The sequence below is a fragment of the Pinus tabuliformis genome, chromosome 7 (assembly GCF_031772625.1).
Source record: "Pinus tabuliformis cultivar Carrire ecotype Pingquan chromosome 7, CPIR1, whole genome shotgun sequence".
NCBI lineage: Eukaryota > Viridiplantae > Streptophyta > Pinopsida > Pinales > Pinaceae > Pinus > Pinus tabuliformis.
In genome coordinates this window covers 580949424-580961656 of record NC_142293.1, presented here as the reverse complement: position 1 = coordinate 580961656, position 12233 = coordinate 580949424, and the positions used below count along the sequence as shown (strand labels likewise).

The 12233-nt window shown below is 32.9% G+C and overlaps 1 pseudogene; it reads left to right on the top strand.

Annotated features, from left to right (window-relative positions):
• The first annotated feature begins 3958 nt into the window (after positions 1–3958).
• Positions 3959–7400, top strand: LOC149248758 (putative galactinol--sucrose galactosyltransferase 1; annotated as a pseudogene).
• Positions 7401–12233: the final 4833 nt, after the last annotated feature.

Sequence of the window (12233 nt, the reverse complement as noted above, 5' to 3'; positions counted from 1 at the left end):
CCCTAGACCTAGGAATTTGACCTCAAGACAAGACAAGATAAGCTGAAAGAGATTAAGGACTGAAATGACTTTGATCCAGCAATGCCAAGAGGGGAATAAAATACCAGCTCCTCCATCAGGGTTATGGCATGCCTAATGGAAAGCAAGACAATGATGAGACACCTACTTATGCAAATGCAAAGAGCTTTGATCGTTGATGGAGGGCTACTAGACCGACTCTAACAGGCTCAAGAAAGAGTCATGATGGCTCAAAAACTCATTTCGCCTTGCATATATGGGAAAATTACTATAAATACCCACGAAAGGGTAAGAAAAAAGAACATAAGAAATTTCGCATTTTTGTCTCTCTAAATTTTCGGGTGAAGGAGCCGTAGTCAAGAAGGCATAGAGCACGCAATCAAGGAAGAAGATCTCACTTTGAAATCTCGCATGGAGAAGCAGGTCTGCACTAGGGTCTCACTGCACCTCGGCTAGGGTATTAGGTGCAGTCATGACAAGAACTTGGAGGTATGATGTGGACACAGAACTGATCAATGTATTAGGCTAAATACTCTCGACCTATCTATGAATGAATACTCAAATTGATGAAGAAGGGACCTAATGCTAGTAGATCTCAGATGGACGAAGAGGACTACGTATCTATTATAGTCTCAGCTTCATGGAGATCATGCTATCTCAATCTCGGCGTACGTATATATGTAGGTCGTGACTCGTTTTTGAGCAAGAGACCTAGTCTCCATTCGTGTAGGTCGTGACCCATTTTCAAGCAATAGACTTTAGTTTATAGATAATATATCAAAGCAGAGTAGTGCATTCGTGAGTTTTACACAGGTTGTGACTCGTTTTCAAGAAAGAGACTTTGGTTTATAGACAATATATCAGAGTAGAGAAGCTCCAAGGAGACCATAAAGGAAATCCATATAAACCTCACCCCTATATTCAATATAATTCATCTACATTGTTGTGTTATGCTCTGTAGGTCCTCTCAGCGATAAAATTCCTTTAGTAGAAAGGGTGTGTATTTTCTTTGCAATTCACACCCAATACTTCGTTGAAGGGGTGTCTATGATTTCATGATAATTTCATTGTTATATCTCATAGAAACATATAAATTTACATGCAGAGAGAACTCTAAGAGGTGTGAAAATGACTATTACTCTTGGTATTTCTATCGTGGATGGGAAGTTGATGGTTTTGGGGCAATGTGTTTTGTCCAACATTCATGGAAATATCACCTTGACCCCTGCATTAAGGGTGGGAATGGTTAACAATGCATTTTTGGGAGCCATGCTAGATCAAAGCAAGAGTCATCATATTTTTCCTATGTGGCAGCTCGAGTGAGTTCTGCAAATCTTGCCTTCAGGATTTGGCATTTTTTATTTTAATATGTGTATTTATCTTTTGGGGTTTATATACATTTCTTAGCAATGATATGATATGTTTATTTTATTTTGGGCTGGGATTCCCTCTATTTTTTTGAATTTGATACTGTATGTTTTGTCTATGTTTCTAATTGGTTTGTGGGGTGGTCAACCTTTTGAAGTTGGGTTTGTTTTCAATGGCAATGAGCATAATTATTTATTTCTTTGTCTTTTGTGATTTGGGAGGTAATATTGGGGGAGGGGTTGTTGATTGGTTTTTTATTTCAAGTAGGCAGACAAATCATGTTTCAAGTCCTATCCAATATTTATTAAGATCCACATTATCACCCTGGAAAACGGTTCATATTCATCACTTATGAATTTTCAATGATTACAGCCTGAATGATGGAGTTGAGGCACTCTTTGAATCTTCTTGATCAAAAGGATTTTGGAAGTTGTTCAGGCAAGTCTGGTTCTGCCTATGCCTATCGTGAAAAGAGAGAAGATTAGCTTTTGTGTCTTTTATCTGGTTCATTTTAGTTTTTGAGTTTTCATATTGATACAACCTTATTCACAAGGGTTTCAATATAATTTTTTCTTGTTTTTATTGTCATTCTTGTGGTTTATTATTCTTTATAACTTTTAGAAAGTTGAGTATTGATAATCTGTGGGAGTCGTAAGAATTGGGTAGGCGAAAATTGAAATTCTAACAAGTATATCTGAATTGAGCACTCATATTTTCACTTTGTGTTGGTTGGTTTGCTCTGACCTCCTCATAAGGAATCTACAATGGACCAACATCGCTGGTAATCTTTTCCTCTGCATGCAACATTTTTTTGTTGCAACTAATGAGAATAGGAAATCCTCAACAATAAAACATATATTGTTTATCTGATGTCCATTCTAAATTCTAATGCTTTTCTTGGTTCTATTTTCTTGTTCCATTTTGTTTTCTACTTTGTTTTTCTTATGGGAGGTGCTTGAAGGTTTGATTATCTGTTGAATGTGATAGTAATCAAGTTTCTTTACGTTTTAGTTTGAGTTTTTTTGTTTATTGATTTTATCAAGGTTATTGATTTTTATGGAGCTTCTCCTCACAATATTTTTATAATTGTTATTACAAGTTTTTGGTTGGTTGTTTGTGTGCATAAATGTTGAAGGTTTGATTATATGTTGAGTGAGATAGTCATCAAGTTGTTTTACTTTTTGGTTTGAGGTTTATTGATTTTATCATGGGTACTAATTTTGATTGAGTTTCTCCTTACAATTTTTTTATAATTGTTATTGCAAGTTTTTGATTGGTTGTTTGTGCCCATAAATGTCTTAGTGATGTAGGCCACTTTTCATTTGTTTTTCAAGGAAGATTAATATTCTTTTAAGTAGCCTATTTTGCAGGATGTTTTTTATGCCTTTTTCCCATTGAGGTTACTAAAATATATTGTTTTGTAGTTTTTATGGTTTTTTTGGGGGTGTGAGTTTTATATTCTTTTCAGTAGTGTAATTTGTAGTTGTGTAGGCTATGTTTGGTGTTTTATTGGGACTAGAAAATTCAAGATTCTCCAATTCGTAGAACGGTTATTCCCTGCAATGAAATTGTTCATGGAAAATTGTTGTTTCTAAAGATTAGGGGTTCGAAATCAAGCTTAATTTGAAGGTTGTTTGTGATGTTAACTTTTGTTTATGTGGATTTCTATGGGGTAACGATATGATTCATTTTACTAGTTGTTTCTGTTACAACAAAATGTATTTAGGTTCTGTACAATCTTAAGCAACAAAATGTTGCATTTGCTTTTATGTTTTACACCTTTTTGGGATAACATGATATTGTATTCAAAAGCATAAATGCATTTGCTTTTGTGTTTTACACCTTTGCTCTGGGAAAATTTGATCTTGTATTCAAAAGCCTAGCTGCATTTACTTTTGTGTTTTACACTTTTTTTGGGGCAACTTGATCTTGTATTTAGAAGCCTAATTTGAAGGTCATTTTGACTATTAGTTTTTTCAGTAGTATGATAGTTATATGATCTACTTATGTAAAACCCGAAGTAGTAGAATGTGAGTAGTGGAATCTATTGTTTTATGTTTTTTTAGTTGCAACATGATTTGGTTAAGAATGAGTTTCATTAATTTCTTAAGAAACTGCATGTTCATGTATGATAATAAACACCATAATGATATTTGGGTCTCTTGTTTTTTGGTTTTGAACTTTTGATATGTTTTGAGGAGGACTCAATTTTAATAATTTATGAGAATTTTGAAGGACATACTGAAGATTACATGCTTAATAATGCAATAAAATCTCATGTAGGAGACTATTGTATTAGGATATTTTTTATCTTCAATTTGAATGTTTTATTTATTGTCAAGACTGGGCTTCATTAATTTATTGAAAGTGCATGCTTAATTGTATTAAATCCTTATTACCAGCACCTTGTATTCAGAAAATATCAACTTCAATGTGTAAGACGTTTACAATGCATTCTGATAGCTGCAAGAAGTGCACTTTTTGGGGACTTTTTTGGTTATTATAATCACAATTCTTCTCTATGGGTTACGATGGATGATTTTATATGTATTTTTGCAAAGACATTCATTTTATGTCTTTGTTCCACTTCAAGCTCTGGTGGATGACACAAAGGATGGGCTCCTATGGGAGATATGTCCCATTTGAGACTAAATTTTTGCTAGTTGAGGGTAGTGAAGGTTCACCTCTGACCATTGGTGTGGGCAATGGCAGTGGAGAGCCAAAAATCTATATTGTTTTCTTGCTACTGTCGGAAGGATATTTCTAAGAAGTTTTGCAAGGAAATGAAAATAATGACCTTGAAATCTGTCTGGAAAGCGGTAAGAATTGTAGGGATTATGAATGGTATAAAATTCATAATATGACTCAATTTGTCAATTCCCTGAGGTAAAATAGACATTTTGATTTTCTCTTGAATTTACTTCGTATTTGGCATTCTAGGAGATCCTTTTGTTGAGACAACTCAAGGAGTTTTTTTTTTTGGTATTGGAACAGATCCATATGAAGTGATTACTAGTGCAGTAATGTGAGAATATTTCCATGTTTCAACTTTCTTATTTAATTTCATCCCTTTTGGAAATTTTCAAATTTCAGTATCAATGTTATGTGATTAACATTAATTATTTATAGCGCGACGATGTTGAGAGGCATTCTAAAATCTTTCTTATTTAATTTCCTCTCTTTTAGAACTTCTCAGATTTTAGAATCAATGTTATATGATTAACATCAATTATTGATAGTGCAGAGATGTCGAGAGGCCTTCTAAAACCTTTGCACATCGTGAAATAAATATGATAATTTCTCATGGAATTGAAGCTTGGTTCTTTCCAATGGTGTCTGAATTTGTTCTGTGTGCTAAAATGTTTATCTCCCCTTGACTTCTAATTGAGAATGACACATCCATGTATTGTTTTACTAAGTCATTATAAGTTCTCGTTGGTTCTCTATAGCCTTATGATTTGAATATTTCTCTTGCAGTTACCTAATATAATCAATTGGTTTGGGTGGTGTACATGGGGTGCATTTTACACATATGTCAAAGCTGAGGGTGTAAAACAAGGTTTAGAAAGGTATATTATTTTTCCTATCCCCCATTTATGTTCTATAATCATATATAAACTCTTTTCGAGATATAGTTAGATGGTGTCCTTAGCCTAAGGATCCAGTTCCAAATGTTTGTGATTGTTTGTATTTCTTTAATAGTCTAGAGAAAGGGGGCACCCCTCCAAAGTTTCTTCTTCTTGATGATGATTGGAAATATGTTGAAATCCTAATGCAAAGCCTCCTCCAGTTGGAAATATAACAAAGAAGGTTTGACCTTCTTTTTTCTTCAAATATGAAATTTGAAGACAATAATTCATCTCTCTTTGAAATCTGAAGATAACTTCCTTTTGATTCTCAATCTTCTTGAAATATGAAGATAATTTGCTTTTTATTCTCAAAGTTCATATAATTTGAAGATAATTTCATTTTGATTCTCAATTTTCTAGTGGAACTCTAAGAGTTTTATGGGCTCATAATTTAGTTTTGCAAATTGGCTGACACATAGAAAAGATAATTATAAGTTTCAAAAAGATGGAAAGACTGCTCAGAGACAAGAGGATCCTACTTTGGGCCTCAGACACATTGTTATAGAAGCAAAGAAGACCCACAATTTAAAGTAATCTACCTTAGTTTTCCATTAGGAATTACTCAATTATACTCCTTATTTATCTATTTGCTCCAAACCCTACATTCTAGCACTTGCCTCATGAATTAATAAGCGACATTCTTTGTTTAGAGATTAGTCGATATTTTTAAACTATCATTTGTATATGCAGACTACTTACCTCCATAGTTGATCTGGCATGCTACTTTGTTTTAAATTTATATTAAATTTGTATTATTCCACGTACATTTATGTTTGGCATGTTATCATTGGTCAGTAGGGAGGAGTGAAGCTTGATGTTTCTGGAATGGAGCATTATAGTTCAAAATTGTCATTCCATGTTGTGCCTTATGGGATTCTTCATCACCAACCAAACGAGGCATTAGAATGCATAAAATTAAATGGATTGGGCTTAGTCCATCCCAAAAATGTGTTTCAATTTCTTGATGATCTCCACTCATATCTAGCAAGTGCTAGCATTAGTGGTGTCAAAGTGGACATCCAAAATATTATCAAGACATTAGGTGCAAGGCATGGTGGTCGTGTTAAATTGATCAGCCAGTATCATCAAGAAATGGAGGATTCTATTACTCAAAATTTCCCTAATAATGGGATAATTTCTTGTATGAGCCATAACACTGATGGTATTTATAGGTCAGTGCCATAGAATTGTGTATGTTTGCTTGTAGTAAACAAATAATTTGACCAATTGTTTCTTTCCCTTCACCATAACAGTAACAAATTTGTATTGAATTTTTTCTACAATTCCAAACACATTGTTGTTATAAGAGCCTCTTATGATTTCTGGCCAAGGGATCCTACATCACATGCCATTAATATTGCTTTTGTAGCCCACAACAACATTTTCTTAGGAGAGTTTATGAAACCTGATTGGGATATATTCCATGTAATGACCCTTATAATATATCTATTGTCTGTACTTACAAGTTTATTTTCTGATCTTCAAGTCTATGAACAATAGTTGATTATTATATATTTATAATATAGAGTCTTCATCCAATGGGTGAATACCATGTTTTTGTCCAAGTTGTTGGGGGGTGCTCAATTTATGTCAGGTAAATGTTTTGATTGGATTTAGTCCTAATGGTTGCAATTGGTATATTTTGTAGCCTATATGGGGGAGATGTCCAGTACTTTGTGTGTCCATGCATGAGTGTATGTATAATGTTCCAAATGACAAAAAAGGAATATTATTTCTTATGATGGATCCATCTTAAGCTCTGGATCTATTTAGCACTGAGAGGAAGTGGAAACTTCAAGCCACAAACATCAATGTGTTTGCATCTTGAAGTAATTTGTCACTAAATTGTGGTTTGCACCTTGAGTATGAGGAACTGTTGCAACCAAATAGATAAGCAGATTAAGTTGTTTCTACTTTGCACATTTGACCCTTGTTTTTGTTTGGAGCATGCTCTTAACCAATCTGGTCATCTGGGGTAGTTATGTTTCTTGATTATTATATAGTTTTTGGGGTAAACATCCACGGGGATTTGAATTGGTGACTAAGTGTCTTAATAGTGCATCCATTCACCGTCAGTCCAAAGCCTTGTGCGCATAGTTTTGATATATTAAATTAATGACAATTTGTTTTTTCCTTCGATTGATATTGGCAGCAAAAAACCTGGTGAACATGACTTTGACTTTGAATAAGGTATATATTATATATAATTAATATGTATATATACATATTAATTTTTTTGTCCCCTTGTCCTATTGAAAGTTTCATATTCCCTGGACATTGGAGATATTGATTATTGTGTGCAACAACTTCTAGAAGTTGCAAAAAATGATATCATGGGAGAAGTTGCTGAAGAAAAGGAAGTTGAAAAAATTGCCTTCAAAATGAAGGAGACAAGGAGTACCAAATATTTTGAAAGTTTGCAGTTAATTGCTCGAAGTATTACTTTCTCTATGCATGTTAGTACATTGTTGGTACATGTTAGATGCAATCTTCATAGAACACTTACACCAAAAGAAAAAATTAAGATTGAGTCCATGTTACGCTATTTAGCAACCAATCTTCAGGCTAATGCATCATTAAGTCAGACATATTTGTTTTTTTTGTATATGGATTGATTGAGGATGGTATGGAGGAAGAAAATATGGGTAGGAAGACTACTTTGTTTATTAAACCTAGCCTAGCATCTTCAAGATCATTGGACTCATATAAAAATTCAATGAAGGGACCTACTGATGATAAGCTAGATACACCCAATAGGTATCTAATTTCAGTGTTTGCACTGAGACTTCTTGAGAACCATATGAAAAAACTAAAAGTAGATAAGAGTGATTAATATTTAATAGTGATGTTAGACCCTTTTATACAACTATTAGGGCATTGTCTGAAATCTAAGTATGAAGGATTTATATCACATTCTGTGAAATGTTTGGCTTGAATATTGAGACTTCCCCTTCCATTTATTGATATTCACAGTAGAAATATTACCTCCTTATTTTTTAATATGGTCCTAACATTAGGAAAGAGTGAAATTCCCTTAATGTAGTCTTATGTTGATTTACTTGTTATGATTTTGAGACATGCAAATACAACCATCTCAAATGATCCATTAAAGATGCTTCTCCAACATCCACTCTTTATAAATTTAGAGAGTATCTCAACTATCATTGCGTTATCAGTTTGAAATAAATTGTTAGGCGGAAACTGTTGGTTCTAGATCTATATGATTTAGTCTCTAGAGTGGCATGTTTGATGGTAACTAGTCAAGCTCTTCTGATTCACCAACAATGTAGTCAAGTTATTTTATAGTTTCTTCTTGAATACCATATTTTTGCCAAGAGACTGCAACAACCCTTGGATTTCTTAGAGATTCACCATTTTGTACTAGTGATTCGCCATGATTTTACAAGATAGTATAATCTGGTGAGAGATTTGCCAAAAAAATTATATATACATTTTATATTATTAATAAAATCGCCTTCCATTTTTCCTATGTATCATGGGGATTCACCAATTTATTATACATATAAATTTAGGGAGGTTCTTAAATTTTCCCTTTTGTCCCAGAACTCATACCTATACAACATTGCATGCAAAACATTATCTCAATTTTGTTTACATAATTGGTAAGTAGACTGAAAATGGAATACATGGCGATTAGAATTGAAACAAGGATTGACTAGTAAAGAGTCATATGGTCCAAAAAAATATTCTTTGTTTCATAAAACATTTATCGAAATCTTAATACTTAAATTGAAAAAGTAAATGCATTCGTCCCAATGGGGACTAGGATTGGGCTCTCATGGACTGTGATCTAAAAAATGCACCTACAATAGAAAACAATAAACTACATTGAGCAGTTAGATTATTTCATGATAACCTACCTAGAAAACTTCAATACCTAAACATTATAAATATAAAAACAAATGTTCCAAGATGTTAATACACTCACAATATGAAAAAACATAACCTGACATTGTTTGGTTGCTAGATGACTCTTTGAATCATGATTTCTCCAAGGATTTCTTTCATTTCAGCTGTAATGAAATCTTTCATCGAAGCGATAATAATATCTTGTTTAACACATTCATTCAAATATCTCATTTTTAATATCTCTAACTTCTTGCAATTGTGAAGCCAAGGCAGATTACTCTTCGCTAATATTACAAAATTAATTAGCCATTTTTTAATTTCCTCCAGAGTAAAATTAGTTATATCATCGAACTATGTTGTCTTTGATTGTTTTAGCTTCTCCAACTCAGCCATCAACCTGTCTTTCAAAATTAATCCAGACTCATATGTAATGCACGAATCATTTAAATCCCGAACAATTGCTACCACCTTGAGATACACATCAACTCTTCTATTTTCTATGCTTCCCTATTCAGAAATAATGTCCTCTAATGCCCTGATTTTCTCAGACCATGCAACTTTGATCTACTTCATCTAATAAAAAATTGAGAGTCCTTGTTTCTCTTTTTCTAGACTAGACAGTAAATCAATATTGTGACTAAAATTTATCAATTCATTGTCTACAAATTCTCTATCTCCCTCAAGCTCACCATTTAACCACTCGACAGAAGATTTAATTCTCTGCAACAAATTTCGCATATCGAAATTTGCTTGCCATGAAGATTCAATAACTTGTAATATTTCAGATATATTACTAATAATATATGATTTCACTGCATTAAGAATATTGGCAAGTTTATCAAATATATGGGATGTTCCGAGAGTACAAATTTCCAATGGTAGTCCGTGTATTTCCAGTGGAGTCATCAGCAAAGGACCTGGGATTAGAGAAGATTCTAACTCTTTTATTCTTGCCTTCAGTTTCATATTTTCTTCTTCTTTTCGGTTAATAGACTTTGTTATCATGTCATCAGTATCTTGATGCAATTTCCTAAGCATTGGCATTGTAACCACACACATATAAACATCAATTTATGCTCGATCAATAACCTTTTTTGTTGCAAACTTGCACTCTTTCAATCCTTAATATTTTGTAGCCCCTGTAATAATTTTCATCTTGCAATGTGACCGGACGGTCATCGAAATTAATTACCTCTTCAAAAATTTACTCTATTATTTCTGATTTTCTTGTAAACAAGTACTAACCCAATTAGGTAATACAACGCTATCAACTTTCATGTCCATAGCCTCCTCAATGCTCCTTGTTTTGTGTGGACTCTTGGATCTAGGTTATTTAATCGTGTGTTATTTTTCTCGAGTTACTCTACAAAGATGCTCTCCATCATCTCCACCATTTAATAGACCATTATGAACCAGCGATTCACCTACTATAGTTTTTTCTCTCTCTTGACTAGTAGATGAAGTAAAGGAGCATCGTGTGTGCAAGATTGAGATTTCCACACAAGATTTGTGCCTATCTTATATCTTCCTCCCATGTCAACGATCTATTTTTTACCCATATCTTCAACACTTATTAGCAATTGTTTTTTTTTGTGAACTGTGACTTTCCTCGCTATGCTCTCTAGTTCTCATAAACAAGTTCTTGTACCTAATAGACTCTAGGTGTTCCCCGAAAACATGTTTTGGATCAAAGGCTTCAATGAATTTAGCTTCACTTATGTTAAAAGGATATAAACACTTTTCAAGATCGATAGTGTGAGTCGTATTCTTCATAGTGAGTTTTCCAACAGTAAATAGAAAAGAGAAATAAATTGATTTTTATTTTTCTATTCAAATATAACTAGCCAATGATGTTATTTTTTGTAGAAATCATCAAAAAAATACCTATCTAGAACAAACCTTGGCAAAAGAAATGACATATCTTCAAAACCATAAGTTCAAATCATCATATTACTTTCCCTTTCCTCATGTTCCCCTTTTCCAGATAGGAAATATTAAGCCTCTACAAATATTCAAGTAGGATATTACCCAGTTACCATGCAATAGACTTTCTTTACAAACACATCTTGAATTAAACAAAAAATTAAAGAAGTTGTATGCTTCCACAATATAGGATACCAGAACTACATTGGTTCTTTGCCAAAATTGAATTCAGGATTACACGGTTTATCGTCAAACACATGGCTTGACATGAGGGTTGTTATCAGATACGCCATCATAAAGAATATATCGCTCTTCGTAAATTAACTAAATAAAAAACTAATTCATTGAAAATGACATCAGCCTAGTTGAATATACAATTATTTTTGTATAAGTGATAAAGTTGATAGAAAATACATTTTGGAACACTTGTTTTGGTTTCTCAGCCCATCACGTAGGAAAAGAGCTAACATAAATTCCCTAAATAAATGTCTAAATAAAGAAATATGTAGCAGAGAAAGATCAGAATGAACCCTAAAAGTTGGTGAAATGAACTCTCGAATAATGTTAATCCCAATTTCTTCTAACTTCAGCAAGCTATCCGCATCAGACAATTTTAAACACTTATTCACTTCAGATAACTTGAGTAACCATCCGAATTCCTTGGGATTTAGAGATATCTTTATTTCTCCTAGAATAATTGTTCTTGTTCTTGAATTGAAATTGTTTGCACACATATAAATAATTTCTATGATATCAAAGACTTCTAGAACACACCCAACTTTCGCTAATCCACTACTCCAAATCTTGTTACCTTTTTTCTCTTCAATTGATAGATTCACATACCGCACATATGTCCTCAACTAGTCAAATTTCTCACCGATATGAGCAAGTGAGTTAATTGTATCATTGCAAATAACCTCTTTCCTTCCTTTGCTACCCATTTTTGCTTTTGACTAAAAAATACTTTGTCAATGAATAATGTTTTCAAATTATGTTTATCTTTACAATTCTTCTTCTCTTCAAAAATACTATTTGTTACTATTACTTGTGTGAAAATTGTTATATGCGGCACTCCCAATAAATAGAAAAGATACCAAAGTCAAAATTTGCGGAAATTAATGGAAATAAATTTTAAAATTCCAAAAGCATATTGTTAATTTGCTTCACACTTTTCTCCTTCTTCAATATCATTGATATACGTGTCATAAGAAACAAAAATTTATGATATACAATAAAAATGACTTATCTGTGATCATGAAAATTAGCTAACTATCAATAATAGCTATAAATAGTAAACTATGCAAGGAAAAATGAAAATAAATATTATGTGGGGACATGTTCAACTACCTGCTACCATGATTTGACTTGATAGTTGGTCCCCACCACTATGTAAAACCAAACCAAAATTTATTTACAAATGACCTG